Source organism: Podarcis pityusensis, assembly GCF_964106645.2.
Source record: "Podarcis pityusensis genome assembly, chromosome: W".
NCBI classification, from domain to species: domain Eukaryota; kingdom Metazoa; phylum Chordata; class Lepidosauria; order Squamata; family Lacertidae; genus Podarcis; species Podarcis pityusensis.
In genome coordinates this window covers 27,845,881-27,866,280 of record NC_138045.1, presented here as the reverse complement: position 1 = coordinate 27,866,280, position 20,400 = coordinate 27,845,881, and the positions used below count along the sequence as shown (strand labels likewise).

Here is a 20,400-nt window from a genome sequence, read left to right as displayed (position 1 = left end):
CATGGTTAACTCCACATTCCAGTGGGCCACCAGGGAATCAGCTGGAACCCATTTGGATCCATTAAGTGGCGGGGGCAGAGCATCCAAATCAGTCCCACCTCTCTGCAGAGGGGAAGGGTTGCGGAGAAGTCCACTTGCACCAGGAAGTGATCTGACCATGGCACTTCTTTTGTTTCACTTTTACTTAGTGTCAGATCACCCACGTCACTAGAGGTGAAAACCAGGTCTAAGGCATGTCCATGACTATGAGTTGGGCCAAACTTATTCAGGGACAGCTCCATGGAGGCCATGCTTTCCATGAAGTCCCGAGCAGCCCCTTGTAAGGTCGTGTTGGCATGGAGGTTAAAATCCCCATGGACAACCAAACTAGGTGTCTCCAGGAGAACATCCGCCACGACCTGAAGCAGCTCGGGCAAGGAATCCTTGGTGCAGCGGGGAGGTCAGTACACCAAAAGGAATCCTGTACTGCCCCTGCTGCCCAACTTCCAGAACATGCATTCAGAGAACTGGGTCTTCCCAGTAGGACGCCTGATGCAAGCTAGTGACTTCCTAAAAATCACTGCAAACCCCTCCCCCCGCCCACATGACCTGGGTTGCTATATGTAAGAGAAACCTGGTGGACAAGCAGCAGCTAGGACAGGCCCATCTGCTTCATCCAACCAAGTCTCTGTTACACATGCCAGGTCAAATCCTCCATCCACGATCAAGTCATGGATGGCAGTGGTCTTATGAGTCATTGACCTAGCATTGCACAGCAACAACTTCAGGTCATGTGGGTTTCCCTTGTTGAGCACAAATATAACATTGAATCACAATGGTACAAAATAACTCAGCAAGCTGACATTTATCAAGAGTTAAACAAAGATTAGTGTACTAAATATTATTTCCAATTCTAGGTAGTTTGCTATTGGAGAAATACCATATATGATTATAAACATCTGAAACAAAAATTATTTAAAAATATGATTTCCTTTCTAGATCAGACAGACAAGATTTCTTCTACTATATATTTCTTTCTTTATCATATACACACAAAGCTTCTATTTTTAAACAGGAAATATTTTTGTAACTAAGGTCTATTATACAAATCCATACAGATGTTCATTTTGTTACAGTTCTGTTAAGTTGTATACAAATTATAAAGATGAGTCATTTATTTACTAATTTGGCGAGTTTTGCCATTACTGCATATTCTGATAGTTTCTCTTTCCATGCATCTATTTCAGGACATATGTCAGATTTCCATATGTTAGCCAACACCACTCTGACTGCTGTGGTCATATAACTAAATCGTTCCACTGATGATTTCACAATACAGTAGCTGAAGGAGTCGTTCCCAATGGCATAGTTTTGGGATCCAATGCAAATGTAGGGTGTTTTTTTTACATTTTTTGCATTTCAAAATGAATTTTCCTCCAAAACTTTTTGGTCTTTTCACAGGTCCACCATAAATGGAAGAAGGTTCCTTGAGGTCTATGACATTTCCAGCAATGTCCATTCATTTCATTATTCATCTTCTGTATATCTTTCAAAGTTATATACCATTGAAAGAACATTTTTGTACAGTCATACATCATGTTACGGCCACTTCAGGTTACGTGTTTTTGGGGTGTGGACCACAGGAAACCTGCAAGTACCGGAACGGGTTACTTCCGGGTTTCGCCGCTCACGCATGTGCAGAAGCGCCAAATTGCGCCAGCGCCTGCGCAGACACAGCGCTTCAACATGCGAACGCTGTGGGTTGCGGACGTGCCTCCATCACGGGTTATGTCTGCAACCCGAGGTTCCACTGTACCAATTTTGTTTTAGGGCTTAACTTGCAGTAAATTTTATTCCTTTATTCATAATTGCTCTCATTGTTCCACTGTAAACTGCTCTTAAAATTTTTGCATCCATTTTGTCATATAAGGTTTTGCTTGTTCGGGCTCGGTGTCATATTTGAGTAATAGTTTGTAAATTTTACCCAAAAGGTAAAACTCTGTTATGATGGACTCAAATTCTGTCTTTTCACTGATTTAACTGTTTGCCATACAGTCTTTTTTGAATCTGGATATTAGTTGACAGTATGTAAGCAGTTTCTTATTTTTTCTCCTCTTTCATACTTCAGCATGTATTTGATCTGTTCTTGAAGATGAACCATATCTTGGTACAATATATAGTCATACATTCTCCTATCGGATCTAATAATAATGTTCCAGTGGTGACATTAACAGTGCAGGTAAGGGCATTTTTGTGATTTTTGTAGTGCAAAAATCCTCATGATTTTTGTGTGTGATTTGATGGTGAGTTTGGGTTGGTCAAATGTGAAAAGTGTGAGGATCCATGAGGATCCGTGCTTCAAAACCACGTTTTTGGGCCATGGAGTGGCCAGGAAGCCATGGATCTGTGATTTTTCTGATGCAGGCTGTGCCCCTGGCTATGATGTGTGATTTGACAGTGAGTTTGGCTTGGCCAAATGTGAAACGTGTGAGGATCTGTGCTTCAAAACCACCTTTTTGGGCCATGGAGTGGCCAGGAAGCCGTGGATCTGAGTTTTTTGTGGTGCAGGCTGTGCCCCTGGCTATGATGTGTGATTTGACAGTGAGTTTGGCTTGGCCAAATGTGAAACGTGTGAGAATCTGTGCTTCAAAACCACGTTTTTGGGCCAGGGTGTCACCAGGAAGCCGTGGATCCGTGATTTTTGTGGTGCATCCTGTGACCATGGCCATGATATTTGATCTGATGGTGACTTTGGGCTGATCTAGTGCAAAAACCATGAGGATCCATTAGGATCCATATTTTTTAACCATGTTTTTGCACCAATGCGGCACCACGAAACAGTGGATGCGTGATTTGTTTGGTTCTGCCTACAGACTAAGATGTAGTCTAGAGCATCATGGTGTTTTCATTTTGTTTCAATATAAAAATCATGAATTCATGAGGATCCATGCCTCGGATCCATGTTTTTGTGGTGCTGCAGCACAGCAAAGTGTTGGATCCACGTTTTTTATTGTCTAGTCTGTAGGCGTGCCTTGCAGGTGTGTTTTGACACTGGATTTGTTGGAGTTATTTTTTAAAAAGGGGAGGATCCATGAGGATCCGTGTAGATCCGCCTTTAACCCAGACCCATGTTTTATGTTAGCTTGCTGGTTTGTGGTTGGCAGGTGCTGGCTCGTGTATCTAAAGTAAAATTTGCCGCCTGTCTACTCCGGAGCTTTCAAGGCAGCCTACAAAACAGCTAAGAGTATATGGGTATATGGAGACTTACTGGCATTTTGTATTTTTTGTGTTTAATTGCAAATACGCAGGTTGAGTTTAGGGGCTGAACACTCGCCATAAAGTTTGCTGCTCCAGGCAACCTGTTTATTGAACATTCATCCTGATTGGTTTGTGGAGATGTTATTTAATGTCCAGTTTTTTCTGCTGCCGCCGCCCCCAGATTTCCAGTGCATTTATATCCCAAAAGTCCCAGGCTTGGGGTTTTTTGTTTTAAGTGGGTGTCAAATCAACTTTTAATTGTGCACCCCGAATTTTTTAATATGCATTTGACGCAACTCCAGATTTCCAGAGAGACACAGCCAACACCCAAAATTCTGCTAGCTTACAAATGCCCCAAAGTCAGCTGAGTCTTGGCCTCACAGACACCTAAATATTACAACATCACCTCGAAGGGAGAGGGGGATAAATATAGGTCCTTTTTCAGGTATTCACTTGCCATTCAAAAGACTTATGGAAGATCATTAACAAGTAGTTCCCACAACACCTGTAGTACAAGAGAGGTAAATAGTCCCCATAAGGTTATGATTATACCAGTGTACCCGTAGAGTATTTGAGGCCTGAAGGAGAAAAAAATCATTTTTTTCCTTCTGTCAAAAGAAGCAAAGGGAAGCTAGTTATGTTTACCCTATTAGTGAACATCGGGCCACTTCACAGAAAAATCACTTCTACTTAAAGGACACTGTGTCCATTGGAAGCATGTAGGTAGAACATGAGTTGCTTGTATGACAGAATGCTTATTTAGTGAACCTTTCATAGGACGTAACCTGCCAGTGTTGCATCACTGTATTTTTGGCTTCCTGCTATTGCAGACTCAACATGGCTGTTCTTCTGGAACAGACATTTACACTCTGATCTTTCTCTCTCAAAACTTGAGGTGATTGAAATGGAGGACTCGATGGGGCGTTATGACTTCTACAGCGGACTGGGCTTGGCTCTCAGCTCTAGCCTGTTCATTGGAGGAAGTTTTATCCTAAAGAAGAAGGGACTTCTCAAGCTCAGTAGCAGAGGTGCTCTCAGAGCAGGTAATAATATTGAATAGGAGCTCACAGAGTTACCATGCCATCTGTTGTGGATGGGAAAAATCCCAGAAACCAGGCTGTCCATGAATGAATGGATTTTATTATTTTGGTCACAGACCAGTTCCAGTCCACATACAATATCAAGGAAGTCATAAAACACGATAGGGATACATTTGAATTTGCAATTAGGTATAACAGGGACGCGGGTGGCGCTGTGGGTAAAACCTCAGTGCCTAGGGCTTGCCGATCGTATGGTCGGCGGTTCGAATCCCCGCGGCGGGGTGAGCTCCCGTCTTTCGGTCCCTGCTCCTGCCCACCTAGCAGTTCGAAAGCACCCCTAAGTGCAAGTAGATAAATAGGTACCGCTTTATAGCGGGAAGGTAAACGGCGTTTCCGTGTGCTGCGCTGGTGCTGGCTCGCCAGAGCAGCTTCATCACGCTTGCCACGTGACCCGGAAGTGTCTCCGGACAGCGCTGTCCCCCGGCCTCTTAAGTGAGATGGGCGCACAACCCTAGAGTCGGACACGACTGGCCCGTACGGGCAGGGGTACCTTTACCTATAACAGGGACAATACAGATATGGCAACAGTTTAAAAATATATAAATTAAAACTTAGTCACTAACATACAACCTGAAATTATCATTTAAAACCTTAATAATGATGATAACACAGCTTGTTCCCTAAGTTTTATGGCAATCGCACAGAATTTGGCTACTCTTAACGTGATCTCAGGATCCTTGTCCTCTACCAGGGATTTTAGACACTGACGTTCGGATTCATTTGGAGATTTTTGCATAGCAGGGGTAATAAATACGGAGCATATATCCCCATAGAAATGGCAGCGTAACAAGGCATGAGAGACAGTTTCTACCTCCATCAAGCCGCAGGCACAGACTCGTTCAGCGTATGGTTTACCCTCAAATCTGCCCTGCAATAAGGCAGATGGCAGCACGTTGAATCTAGCGAGGGTAAATGACCATCTGTATTTAGGTATTTGTAATTTTGACAAATAATTTGCCAGGGTAAATCCTCTCCCATTATCTTTTATTGCTGGGTGTTTATTCATCTCACTCACGTGGCATTTCAGTTCCACATCCCAAATTCGTTGGTGGATTATTGCTCTAGCTTTCGCATAACCTACAGCTATCAGAGCCTGTGGGGAAAACCCCAAGCCTCTTAGCTTTTCATGCAGTGTAGCTTTCCATTTAGATTGGTAGGAATCCAGTAGGGTTAAGGGTGCCAACCCAACAGGGAAAAAGATAAGTTTTAACCAATAATGGATCTTCAGAATCCATATCTGAGCGCTAACAGGGATTTGCCCAACCTCCAGGTGGACAGCTATGTTAGACACACAAGAAGGGATCCCTAGCAGGCAGCAATAGAACTCAGTTTGGAATGATTCTAAGGAAGCAAGGTTTAAGAAGCTGCAGATCTGAGAGCCATATGTCAGTTGTGTTAATATTTTTGCAGCAAAGACCTGGGAGGCTGCCGGAATATATTGGCCCCCTTTTCCATAGAAAAACCTTATAATAGCTTTGGTAGATCTTTGGGCATTTGCAATTGTCAGGGATGATTGGTGGGTGCTAGAAGAGATAAGAGCCCGGGACTCCAGCCAGCTTTCCAGGATTTATTAGGTCTATTTTACTATTTACACTACAGAGCTCTCAAAAGCATGTCTGGCTCATTCGGTCTCAGTTGCCGAGACTGACCCCTCCTTTCGTTTTCTCCAGCATAACCATTTCCGGAGCCCTCCCCTCTTCCTTCCTCTTTTACATGAAGAGCTAAACCCCAGAAGTTGCTCCCCCCTCCCTGATTCATTGCTTCCTGACAACCCTTCGTCATCCTCCCCCTCTGACAAGGTGCAGCTGCTTACGATTGGAGGCTTCTCTCTGTATTTCCCCAGCTTTCCCCCCTTCTCAGCCCCCAGTTCCCTGACAGCAATAGTATTTTTAACCTGATAATGCCACAAACCCTTTTCCTGGAAGGTTATACCCAGGTATTTAAAAGATGAAACCTGTTCAATCAGATCAGAAAGTCGGCGGTTCGAATCCCTGTGAGCTCCTGTTGCTCGGTCCCTGCTCCTGCCAACCTAGCAGTTCGAAAGCATGTCAAAGTGCAAGTAGCATGTCAAAGTGCAAGTAGATAAATAGGTACCGCTCCGGTGGGAAGGTAAACGGCATTTCCGTGCGCTGCTTTGGTTCGCCAGAGGCAGGTTTGTCATGTTGGCCACATGACCTGGAAGCTGTATGCCAGCTCCCTCGGCCAATAAAGCGATATGAGCGCCACAACCCCAGAGTCGGTCATGACTGGACCTAATGTTCAGGGGTCCCTTTACCTTTACCTGTTCAATAGGTCGATTGTCAATTCTCCATTTGTGTCTCATTCTTTTTTTAGAGAACACCATAACTTTGGATTTGCTATAGTTAATTGTTAATTGTTCGGCATTACAATAAACAGTGAAAAAATCTTAGAAGTTTTCTTAGGCCTATACAGGAGAAGGAAATTAGAACTGTGTCATCCTCATATAAGAGAACCGGGAGGGGTGTACCAGCCAATTTCTTTCTCCATGTTTCCTACTAAGGAGTTAATATAGAAGCTGAATAAAGTAGGCGCAAGGATGCAGCCTTGTTTAACACCATGGTAGATTTGGATTTCCTTAGATAAATGGCCCTGTCTGTCACACCTAACCTGTACCCGAGTGTTTTCGTATAAACTGCGGATGAGACACAGTAGACGTCTGTCTATGTTTGAGGCGCTTAGTGTTTCCCAAAGCCTATCTCGTGATATTAAATCGAAGGCAGATTTAAAGTCTATGAAAGCTGTGTAGAGAGATCCTCCTTTTCTTGAGGTATATTTTTCCGCAAGATGTTGAAGTACTAGGCCTTGGACTAAAGTTGACCGGTTTGCCCTGAAACCAGCTTGTGCTTCTGTAAGGACATGTTCTCGCTCCATCCAATCCTCAAGTTTATTACATAAGTGGGCAGCATATAGTTTACTGATAATGCTTAGGAGACTAATTGGCCTGTAATTAGCAGGGTCCGATCTGCTCCCTTTCTTGTGTAATGGGATGATGATTGCTAGTCCCCAATCCTCTGGGATGGTAGCCGATTGATCTATGCTGGTGAACAAGGCAGCAAGCAGTGGGGCCCACCAATCAACATTGGCCTTAAGAAGCTCAGGTGAAATATTGTCTGCACCAAGAGCTTTGCCAGGTTTAAGAGATTGAATGAGCCTGCGAGCTTCTTCAGTTGACACCAGGGGCCACTCAGCACCAGTATCACTCAGAGTTAGGGACAGAGCCTGTAGATGTTGGTTAGTTGTGTATAAGGATTGGAAGTATGACTCCCAAACCCCAACAGAGATGGTATATTCCACTTCGGAAGGGGAATCTTGCCATCCTTTTGCAACTATTTCCCAAAAGGTGACTGATTCTCTCCTTTGAGGGGCCTCTATTAAACATTGCCACTCTCCCCTTTGGGCCTGAAGCTTTTTCTCTTTAATCAAAGCTTTATAATTTCGTTTAGCTTCAAACCACTCTGCAGGGAGTGAGGGTAGATTGGCAGACCTATAGTTCCTGTATTTTCCCAACAAAGAGCGCTTCATAGCGAGGCATTCCTGATCAAACCAGGGTTTAGATTTGTTGGAGTGTAATGGCCATCGCATTGCCTTTTGGGGGGTCAAATAGGGTTGAAGAAGTGAAATCAAATCCTGAAACAAGTTTTTTCTAGTTTCAGGGCATGAGGAGTTTAAGAGGTTGTCTCTCCTAATGAGGAATATATCTGAGCGTAACCTCCCAGATACTTCCTCATCCAGTTCATCAGACTTTCTAATGCGTTAGAACCTCAACTCCATGTCAGTGGACCTGGGGAATTCAAGTTTGTCGGTACAAAATAGATCCTTTCTTGCATCGAGTAGGAGACAGAGAGGTAAGTGGTCGCTATCGACCAGCTCCTCCACTTTGCACTCAAGAGCTCTATTCAGAAGGTTATATGACACCATAATATAGTCAATTATAGAGGCTCCTACATTTGATATGAACGTGAATTCCCCAATCTTCTCCCCTTTGGCGCGACCATTCAATATGACCAGGTCCAGCTTGTTAGACAAGCGCAATAGGCACAGGCCTGCATAGTTGCAACCCTTATGTTTTGAGTGCCTGATTGGTATAGAATGGGCTTCCTCTAAGATGGGTGGCGATTCGTGGAAGTGAGCATATAAATCATTGTCAGACTGGCCAATTCTAGCATTTAAGTTGCCTGCCACTATCACTGAGGCTACAGGGAACTGATATTGGCAAAACCTATTGGTGTTTTGCAACTTTCTGACTAGTTGCAGGACCTTAACCAGACCTAGCAGAGCAAACGCAGAATCCACTGAAGCAATTGGTGACTTGGCTGCAGACAGGATAGACGAAGCAGGAATCAGGAACTTGTAGTTAGGTGTTTATTATATACAGTGGACTATTTACAGGAACAGAACACGGATCTTTAGCTTGCTCTCTCATACACGACTCACAACTCCTACAATGACACACAGAACTCTGAACCTCTGAACTAACACATTCCAGTTAGTAGGCCATTAATTATCACTCCTTTGAGAGAGCTTGACCAATCATGGAGCTGTCTCCATGTCTCTGTTATCACCAAGCAGACTTCCTCCTTCACATGACCTTTTGGCTGTCTGCCAAACCTTAATTGACTCTGTGTGAGTAGCTGCACGTACACAGTTTCCCAACAACTGATTCATCATTTTGTCAGTGTACGATTCCAGCCTGGACCAGATGTTTTTTATCAGAAAACAGACCACCTTTTACTCGGCCCCCTTGCTTGGTGATCCTGAGAGGCAGAACGAGGAAAAATTGTTGACATCTATTTCGCTTGTACTCCATGTCTCCTGTAAAAATACAATGTCATAACCTTGAATGAATTTAACAAAGGACGGGTCAGATGCCTTTTTAGGCCAGCCTGCGATATTCCATGTTAGAAGGCTAAAGTCGGCTTTGGCTTTGCTGAAGTCTAGAGAGAAGAAGAGAGCCAGTGTGGTGTAGTGGTTAAGAGCGGTAGTCTTGCAATCTGGTGAACCGGGTTCGCGTCCCCGCTCCTCCACATGCAGCTGCTGGGTGACCTTGGGCTAGTCACGCTTCTTTGAAGTCTCTCAGCCCCACTCACCTCACAGAGTGTTTGTTGTGGGGGAGGAAGGGAAAGGAGATTGTTAGCCGCTTTGAGACTCCTTAGGGTAGTGATAAAGTGGGATATCAAATCCAAACTCTTCTTCTTCTTCTTTGTCAGTTGTCTTCTGGATAACTTTTGGAGTTTGCCATTTTTTGTGGCAACTGACTGTCATTTGTTCTGGTGGTATCCTTACACGGGGAGCTGCCCAGGCATTCAATGATTTTGGACGGTGGATGTAAGATGCTCACATTAGTAGTCATAGGACCTTTGTTTTGCGAGGCCTCCTCCGGAGGATGTTCTGTCTGCTTGAAACCTACTTCCTCCTCATCTAGATATCTCATTTTAGTTCAAAAGCCCAGAGAGATCTCCTTGGGGGTGGTTTTTCTTTTAGGGGGCGATATACTGCCCTCCCTTATGTGTTGTGCTTTCATAATTAAAGGCGGGTTTATCTCTGCCTTTACCTGGAGGTTATGTGGATAACAATCTGCTGAGTTATATTCCTGTGTAGGAATCATTTTGGAGGAAATCTGGCCCTTTTTCAGGTCATCCTCCTTGGAATCATTATATGCGTCTTTCCCAGCCAGTCTGTTTCTTAATGTCTTTCTAGAATTTCAGCTTGGATTGAGGACGGAAATGACCAGAATTGACTTATTAGAGTGTTTTCTTCTGTAGAGAAATTGTCCTTTCGCTCGCTCACAGGGCATTGCAAATCATGTAAGGGTATGCTTTTCCTTTTTAATTTTGGGGTCTCTTGTTTATGATGATCAGACCAGACCTTTTGGGGTTGGCTCTCCTTTTTGGATTTTTCCTGGTCCTCTTCTACCATTGGCTTATCACACTTGGCATCAAATGGTACCCTATTTTCAAAGAATCTTAGTATTGCTATCCTTTCCTTTAAGAATAAATGTCTTGATCTGTGGATAAGTTTGGCCAAATTTTGATCTTGAAAGGTGATCATTGCTCATACAGAGTAACCATCATAATGTAAGTACTCTATAGAAACAATATTGTTTGGCTTTACTACTCCTGGTAACGTATCATTCAGGATGTTCAGGAAATGCAATATGCGATCTATCCGTGAGAGGAAGCCCTTCAGTTTTGGGTAGTTAACATATACAAGTTTTTGAGGGATTAGTATCAGATTCCAACCTTTTTTCTAGATTGGAACTTGCCAGTCCTGTAGTATGTCACCATCAATATTGTGGGCCATGTCCTCTTTAATACCCGTATTTCTAATTGGTTTCCTTCCAGGGCTCTGAGATGTTACTTCTGTTATTACGTTTGTTTCAGGGCTCTGATTCGGGATTTCCTCCTCAGGTGTTAACTGGGGTTTTGCCTTGTTTAATCCCAACTTTGTCTTTCTCTTTACTGCCCCGTGGGGCAGATTTATTTAAGCCTGGTGTAGAGGATGGTGGAAGTAGGTTGTAAAGTTTCTGCCACTGTTTTTTGCGAGTGCGATGGGTTATCTTTGATTTCCTTAGTGTTTTGATATTTTTGCTTTTCTTTTTTTTTTTTTGCTTCTGGTTTATGTCTTTGTGACTTCTTGCTGGTTATTGGGTGATTCATATGTGCTGGTTCGGGTAGGTTGCTCATTTGGTCAGTGTCATTTGGCTCTGTGCCTCTTTCTTGAGGTGTAAAATTTTCCACTAGAGTCAGAAGTAGCCCATTTGTTACTGTTATAAATTTTTTCATGCTGGAGGGTCCGTGCATATCAAGTGGAACTGGTCCTGAAGATAGCCGTCTCTCTCCTCTGTTTGAGTACATTTGGAAGTAACCAGTTGGTTTTTTCCAAGCTCAGAAGGTGGCCTCTGGGTTATATTTGCCTTATAGGATTTCTCAGCTAAGGTCAGTTCTTGAGCCAGGCTTGTTGGGTAGTTAATATTTTCGGAATCTTGTCGGAGCCCTTTAAGATGAGTTGACCAGTCCAGAACAGTGGAAGGAGGAGGAATGGCCTCATTTAGAATTAATTCATTCAGCTCCCTCTTACTCTCCTCCTTTTGGAGAAAATAATGTGTGATTTTGCTCTGTCTCCTTCGGGGTTCTGGGAAGCTGATTAACGTATCTGGCATGATTCCCAGATCTTTGCAGTTCTTTCTAGTAAGTACCATAATAATTATGATTATTTGTTGGCAGTTTTCAGAAATCAATTATCTCCAAATGTGGCGGCCTTGAATTTACGAGTCCGGTGTCAGTGCCATCCAGTAGAAGGGAGCATTTTGGAGACTCTCTGCAGCTGCCACCTGGGGTCGCTCGTCAACAGTTCTGATAATCAAGATGTTTCTCTTCTTCAATTTATAACTAGTATCTTGCAAACTTTGGCTTGACCTTGTGTTTGGCTCTGCCTAGCAAAGTGCTCAGCCCAGCCCAGCCCAGCTTCATGCAGTCTCAGTTTAGGGGAATTAGGAGAATAAAACAATGAGATAAAACATTAAATTAAAATAACAAAATGAAGCACTAAAATGAGTTAAGAAATAGACTTCTGGGTTGGCGCCTCCAGGCAATGGCAGAGTTCCTCCGATCGGGAGGAATTTGCTCCGCGGAAATTAGGGTCTGACCGCCACGGCGAAGGCGGAGACCCACTGAAATCACAGGCGGGAGAAGCCTGTGAACTTGGGATTCGGCTGGCACCCTTTGCGCCTCCCCTACTCGTGGGGAAACCCTGATTTGGGGATCCGGAGCAAAGTGGGGTGAGTGGCGCGGTGCTTCGAATTGACTGCTTCTTTCACGGAGTGAAGCCGCATCGCTGTTGCCGGAGAGCGCTGACTTTTTCCTGTGGACAATTGGATTTTAAACAACTACCCGTGAGTAGAACGGAAAATTAGATCCTTAAATTCATTAATTTGGCATCGAAATGGGAAGGTTCTAAACAGGAAGTCCGCCTTCCTTTTTTGTAAACAGATTGAAGCAAAGAAGGTGCAAGTTAAAGCCTTGGAAAGTTTATTTTTGTAAAGGATTAAATCTCCATCAGTTAAAACTATTAAACTCCTCTTGGAAGCAGGAGAAGAGGGGGGAAATTTTGGACCTAGTGAGCCTGCAGGAGAGAGTGAAAAACCAAATTACCACTGCTCTGAACCTGGAAACGGGCTGCCAGAAAGAGTGACGTTTTTTGACAGCTAGCAATAAGAGAAATATATTGTTTCCATTGTACTCATCTGCGTTTAAAAAGTAGGAAAAGAAACTATCTTTATAACTTCCGGAGGTGGCGCCATCGGTTAATGGCGGATTCCCTCTAACTCGGAGGGAACCCGCTCCACGGAAATAGGGTCAAATTCCGCTTCGGCGCAGCGGGGACCCCTGAAATCACAGGCGGGTGAAGCCTGTGAACTTGGGACTCGGCGGGCACTGTTTGCGCCCCCCCAATCCATGAAGGAACCCGGCAACGGGCTCCGGAACGGAATGGGGGAAGTAGCGCTGTGCTGTGAGTCGTCTGCTTCTTCTGTGGAGTGAAGCCACGTAGCTGTTGCCGGAGAGCGCTGCCTTTCTTCCTTGAAAATCTGGCTTTGAAAACAACGATCCGTGAGTAGGATTTCTACGTAATTAAGGAACTGTACAAAATCTGAAAGAATTTGGCCGAAGCGGAGAGGTATAAAAGGGAAGTCTGCCTCCCGCTTGTGTAGATAAAACAAAGCATTGAACTTGAAAGCGGAAGCTTTAAAAGACGCATAAAAGGACTACAATCCAACCATCTAACCAGGACTTTCCCCCCCTCAACTTGAGGGAAGAGGGGGGGAAGCTTTGAATGTTATTTCTTTAAGAAGAAGTGAGAAAGAGGAGATAAAAACCACCACTCAAACCCCCTGGAACGGGTTCCCAGTGACAGTAAAAAGTTGGAGAAAAGGTACTGTCTTTGAACATATTTTGACAGCTAGTCCTGCATTTGAAATACAAATTGGATACAATATTGCTGACAGGTACCTCCTGGTCTCAAAGTAACTGTTTAAGATAGACTGTTATCTTTCTGGTGAATTGGGGGGACTTAAGGAAGAAGTAAATTATTTAAGAACTTTATGACTGTTACAGTGTCCCCCTAGTGGAATTTGGAACTTGTTACAACTAGTTACAATTGCAGCTGGCCTGAGGAATTTCTCACACTGCCTTCTTGGAACTTTCCACTTCAAAACAATTTTGAATCTAACCGTGTGACTGACCTTGAGTTTTATCTAGAGGGGTATGGCAGATGGAAAAGAGAAGCTAGAGTCGTTACAAGCAACAAGGTCGGGCAGATGATTGCGAACAGACGGTGGACTGCAAAGGAGAACCTTGACTTCTGGCCCCTCTGGGGTTCCAATAGCAGCCTCATCGGCACAACCTAAAACTAAAGGTATGGCAAGTGACGATGCCTTTGCTCAGGTTTTGGCTAAAATTAATGAATCTTTGGATAGAATAAGCAAACAAGTAGCAGAGGCATCAGATAAGATTGATCAAAATACAACAAGTATTAATCAAAATACAGTAAGTTTAAATAATTTGGGACAGAAAGTAAATACTAATACAGAGACTATTCAGAAACTATTAGAGGAATCGGCCTCAACACGTCAGATTGCCGAAGAGGCTAAAGAAATTGCTACAGCTACTGTTGCAGAGGTTCAAGAGAAGATACCACCGTTACATAAACAACTTGAAGACCATAAGTTAACTCTGTCTATGATTGAGTTGAAGGAGAAACAAGTGAACTTAAGGGTCAGAGCCGTACCTGAAGTGGAGAAAGACAATTTAGTTGATTTTCTTACACAGGAATTCTTAGATTTTTGGAATTCAGAATTGGTAAAAGACAGTTTCAAAATAGTGAATGCTTTTAGACTTGGAAAAGGAGGAGGAAAGAAGGTGAGAGATTGTTAAAATAGAAAAAGGGACACGACAAGGTTGCCCAATTTCCCCACTTCTTTTCATTTCGGTCCTGGAGGTTTTGCTGAACATGATTAGAAGGGACCAGTTGGTTAAAGGTATACAGGTCGGAGCTAAACAGTACAAATTGAGAGCATTTGCAGATGATTTAGTATTGACGTTACAGGAGCCAGAATCTAGTACTAAAAGGGTTTTAGAATTGATTCAAGAATTTGGCCAAGTTGCAGGATTTAAATTGAACGAGTTAAAAACTAAGGTTTTAGAGAAAAATCTAACACCAATGGAGAGAGAGAGGTTTCAGAATGCGACAGGTTTAACATGACAGCAAAAAATGGGAATTTATTTAAAGATAACTATGAAAAATGTTGGGCTGAAGTGAAAAAAGATTTAGAAATTTGGTCAATAGATAATACTTTATTCGGCTATAAGCCCACAAGGTAAAACAAATCAATAGATAAAAATCAATAGATAAAATCAATAGCATTTTACAATCTAAAATATCAACTAAAATATTTCAACGCATAATCTCTAAATGTACCGTGTTATGGCCTTGAAGATAAAGATGGTGCATAGAGTTTACTGAATTTTTAATAGTCATGCAGCATTCCATGAAGTCTTTTATATGACAGAACTGAGATCAGGAATCTAGCAACCTGTAAAGTTCTATAAGAGTCAATGTCCTGGAGTAGATAAGCTAGATGTAATTCAGGTGGTTTAGCAGCAATTTCCAGAATGATTGAACTCAGGATCCTTGATCGGGGAACATTGTATAAGGGGCAATTAAACAAGATATGATAAAGGGATTCTATCGATTTGTTGTCACATGCGCACAAAACAGAGATTTTACCGTTAGAAAATCTATTGCTCAGCACATTTGAGGGGAACACATTAAATCTGGCTCTAACAAATGCGAATCTATGCGACGCAGCCGATAAAGTAGACAGATATCGAGGTATCTGGGACATAGATGTAATGCCCTGATATATCGGGGAACATGTACCTCCACCTGTGGTAAGATTTTGTTGTAAATCTACCTCCTCCAGTCTTTGTTTGATGACCTTTTTAGCTGTAATTAGATCTAAATTAAGTATATCGGAAGGAGAGATTCCATAAGACAACAGTTTGGAATGGATTTTTGTTGCCCATGGGCTGGTGAATTCATCTCTCCAAAGGCACTGAATAAGATGGTAGTTTGGCAATTTATGCCAAAGGGACAGCCAATAATTAAAGGCATGTCTCCACATCAGAATCTCAAGGGAGGGGGTCTTAAGTTCTAAGCGAATGGCAGAGTTGCTTACACAGGAGGGTAGTTTCAAAAGGCGTCTTAGAAAAAGATTTTGCAATGTCACCAGAGGCAAGAGGTTTACAAAGGCGCCCCATAAAGGGACCGCATAGGCCATAGTTGCAACCACTTTTGCACTATAAACTTTTAAGGCGGATGGAACATGCATAGCCCCCTCAGTAAAGAAGAAGCGTAGTAGAGCGTAGATAAGGGCTTTCACCTTGTTTTGTAAATATGTGATATGCGCTTTCCATCCCATATTATACTGGAAGTAAATTCCTAGATATTGAAATTTGTAAACTTGTTCAATTGGCTTCCCCTCAAGTTCCCATCTATACAGTTTACGACTCCTGGAAAAAATTAGGACTTTAGATTTGGAATGGTTAATAGTAAGTAAATTTGTTTGGCAATATGATGCAAAAATCTTAAGGGCCCTCCTCAAACCGATTCGAGAATAAGAGAGGATCACCGCATCGTCAGCGTACAATAATAAGGGGCAGCGATAGTCTGCAAGCCTGGGTGCATGAATGGAGGTTTGGGCCTCAGCTAGGGGCGTCCTCATGTCACTAATATAAAGGTTAAAAAGATAGGGGGCAAGGATACACCCTTGTCGTACCCCCTTGTTTATTGGAACTGAGTTTGTGAGATCGCCCTCAGGTGTTAACCTCACCCTAGCGGCCGTCCCTTCATGTAATTTAATCAATAGCCACAACAGCCTTTTTTCTATGCCCCACTTTGCCAGTTTTTCCCATAACAGCTCTCTAGAGATACTGTCAAAAGCCGCCTTCAGGTCTATAAAAGCGGCACATAGAAGACCATGAGTAGGGGAAGAATACTTCCGCGCCAAATGATATAGAATTATAGCATGGTCAATAGAAGCGCAATTTGGTCTAAACCCGACCTGTTCATGGCCTATCAGATTGGAATCTTCGGCCCATTGGGTTAGTCTGGTTAGCAAGAAGCGAGTGTAGATTTTTCCGATGATTGATAATAAACTGATATTACGATAGTTTCCTGGGTCCTCTGGTGGTCCTTTTTTATATATAGGAATTATGATGGACTCCTTCCATGATGTAGGTATCTGGCCCGTGGCATTGATTGCATCAAAGATTTTTGCAAGAATTTTAGCCCACCATATTGGGTGTTGTTTAATAGCTTCCGCCGGGATCAGATCGGGCCCTGGGGCTTTATCAGTTTTCAGTTTAGCAATTAAATCTACTATTTCCTCCGGGTCAGTATCTGGCCATATGGGCAAGTGACTTGAGAGAGTATCAGATTGGATGTTAGAGATGTCTGTCTGGGAGAAATATTTTCTTAGAAATTGTTCCCATGTCGGGGCTGGGATAATCGTCAATGGGTATTTCCTCGATCTTTTGTTGATTAAATTCCAAAAACCGCGAGAGCTGCGAAGCTTAGAGGCAGCAATCAGCGCTTGCCAACGTCTTAGCTGCCACTCGTGCTTGGCTGACTTCTGTGCCTGTTTGTAAGCAATTTTGGCCTGCAAGTACTCTGGGGGGAGAGTTTCAGCTCCAGAGGCTTTATATCTGTCGTAGATACAACAGAGAGAGAGTCTAGCTTGCTTACATTTGGCATCAAACCAAGGTGCACCGAACCTGGGTTGATCTCGGTTAGCCAGGTGAGCCGGCATCGTAAAGAAGCTAGTTAAATCTGCAGAGAAGTGGAAGAACCACTCCAGTATCCTATTTGGTTCAGACAGCTCCGCCAATGAAACAATAAGGGATTCGGAGCTATTCCTCTGGAAGAATTCTGCATATTTTTGGGCCTGTTTCATGGACCATTTAATGCCTCTTACTTGAGCTGTGGCATTTAAACCTACATGAATTGGGTGTGTTCCGCTAACCGGGTGCCAGTCAAGCGTTAGCTTGGCCGCTAGAGGTAGGTGATCACTGGATTGTACATTATCTACTTTGAGATAAAAGAAGTTTGAAAATAGGTCTTCTGAGACTAGAAGATAATCTAGGACACTATTTGATGTTGTGCCCAAATGAGTGAATTCACCTGGCACGTCCGGAGGGCAGTTGCCATTTAGAATGTTCAAATTCATACGAATGGCCAATTGATAAAGAAGGACTCCCGCCTCATTCACTCTGTTGTCCTTAGATCTTCTTGATGTGAAAGAGATTAAATCAGATTTTGGGTAGGGGGGAGATACCCACCACTTGGCCTTAATTATCCCATTCCAGTTGGCAGCTGTACGTGCATTGAAGTCACCACCCATTATCGATGGAATATTAGGGTACTTAACATAGCATGCCAATAAATGATCTTCCAGAGAATCCCATCTATAATGAAGGTCTGATATCAGACCACCTGGAGGAAGATAAACATTGGTGATTAATAGTGAGAATTTTTCACTTGAAATCAGACCAGTAAAAGCAAAAGGAGGAAAGGTATGAACTAGCGAGAGTTTAGCTCTCATTTTAAGCGATATGGCGATTGCAAGACCGCCTCTGGACCGGCCACCTTTCTGGGAGGGGATAGCTGGAAGTGATATCAGTTCAAAGCCATTTATATCTATTTTATCTTCTTCCCATGTTTCTTGCAAAAGGATTATCTGGAAAGAGTTTATATAGGACAGAAATTCGGGATCTAATCTTTTCCTTTTCCAGCCAGCAATGTTCCAACTTAGGACTGCTAGCTGGGGACTTCTATGTTGTTCTTTTAACAGTCAAAACGGAGGGGGGGCAGACTCTCTGTTAAAGACAGAAGATGTAACAAAAAAGTCAGTTATTTTACTTTGGGAAGATGGTAACTGTGAGGCGCCCTGCAAATTAAAGTTTTTAACAATTTGGTTCGACTGTTGGCACACCGTGGATGATCCACTGAAAGTAGATCTCTGAACAGGAAGTCTCTTCATTTCGAAATTCTTGGTACAACTTGACAGAGAAATACCCAGGTAGGGGGAAATTGAGTCCGTCGGGGTAAACCCTCTCGCAGATTTATCATCCGACATTCGGATTATTTTATTGATGCGTCCCATCGGGTCTTCAATCGTTTCTGACGGCGGGTCCCGAGGTGTAACATTCGCAGTTTCCTTTGAAGGAGGTAATTGAGGGGGCATCACGGGGGTGGAAATTGCGGAAGACTCTCTCAGGGGCATCACTTGTGGACTACTTCTATATCTGGACGAAACTGGAGAAGATTCTAGCTCTGGCATAGATGAGTGAGTTAAAGAGGGATTTGAGTCAAGCAGGGAAATCAGAATTTCGTCCTTAGGTATGTTGGTTGATGAATATAGATGAAGGTTCAGTGAGGATGGCAGAGCCTGGTCGTCTCGTGATGTAGCGCACGCTGCAGAAGCAACTTGAAGATTTGAGTCTTGTCGGATGGTTTTTGAATTCAGAGTGGGGCTGAGCTGAAGAAGGTCAACCACTTCTGTCCGGTGAGCCCAAGTGGGATTATTTGAGACATTGTTAGTATCTTCCCCTCTATGTTGGACTTGCAAAAGCTGAGATTTAAGCGTGTCAAATCTTTGCATCATCACCGACTGTTCTTTCGGAGGGAGGGCTCTGAATGAATCAATAAGTTCCCTTTCGTCGAGGGCAGTCTGCAGATTATCATCCTCATATATAGCAGTTTGAGAGGGTATCGAGTTTGGTCGCGGATGGCACGCTGCAGAGTCATCGCGGTTGGGCCTGACAGTATTTTGAAGTAAGGCAGAGTCTCTTGTCCTAATGTCCTCACCGCCAGGGCACCTATTTAGAAGGGGTTTGATCTTGCTGTCTGTAAAAACCCTCGTTGCTACAATGTCGGCCATGGACAAAAGCGTTTTCCTCCTAACAATAATAGATGGTATCTTTTCAGAGTGGAACGCAAGTATCACCTTCAAGAAGTTGGTCTGCCGGGGAAGGGGCATCACAGCATATAGGTCAATCTGATGTTTCTTAATTTTTAAAAGTTTGCTTAAGCAGTCTTTAGCTCCTTCTAGCGTTGACCATCTTCCTATTTCCGACCTGACAGAAAGGCAACTTTTCTTGGGTTGCAAAGTTAACATCTGATTGTTCAGTTGGGAATTTAAGACATATTTAGTTTTAGTCTCCAGTATTTTATCTGAATGGGGGTGAGGCAATAAGTTTTTGACCTCACAAACTGAAGATTGTGTTGTTGATTCAAGTTTTCCGATTTTCAGCAGGATATTGGATAATTGTGAAGATACCTCGTCCAGCCTTTTAAAAATACAGTGAAGGGTCTTAATTACTAAGTGTAACTGCTCACAACTGGGGAACTCCCCCATAACAGATGCCAAACCATCTTCCTGCGATGAGAGTTTTTCTTTCGTATTCTCCTTTACAGGCTTTACATTTGAAACATTTTGAGTCATCGGAATCGGAGTAGCTTCTAAATCAATTAGAGGTTGGAAGCGATTTTGGGTTTCCACAGCAAAGCATTGCTCGGCATGGTCACTCCCTCCTCCATTCCGGTGTGGCACCAACCTTGATAGTTTTGGTTTAGGGGATGATAGGGGCTCGTCAAAGTCTCTCAAGCGTTTTTTCTGACCCATGCTTTCCTCAGGCCAGAGATTATACGATTCTTAAAATAACATAACACTTGACACGCAATTAAGATAATGGCGTTCTCAACTCCTTTAGCAGCTAAAGCCAGCCCGCTGATACGAGAGAAACAAAGAGCAGCTTGCAGCAGTCTGGAGCAGGGCCAAATCTCTCAAAGAGTTTCCATAGTATGCGGCTGCAGCAATTATAAAATACTTCAAAAACTGACTGAGTCAGTTGAGATAAAAGTATAAAAGATTAAAAGAAGATTAAAAGAAGTCCGAAGAGCACCGGTAAGCGCGTCTTACCTCGGC

At 43.2% G+C, this 20,400-nt stretch overlaps 1 protein-coding gene across 1 annotated transcript in view; it reads left to right on the top strand.

The window, feature by feature from the left end:
- The first annotated feature begins 3,940 nt into the window (after positions 1-3,940).
- LOC308467752 (magnesium transporter NIPA2-like) overlaps positions 3,941-20,400 on the top strand; it is a 34,699-nt gene continuing 18,239 nt past the window's right edge. Inside the window, exon 1 of the mRNA XM_080989462.1 lies at positions 3,941-4,280. The gene's annotated coding sequence lies outside the window, so the exon portion shown is untranslated. The remainder of the gene's footprint in view (positions 4,281-20,400) is intronic.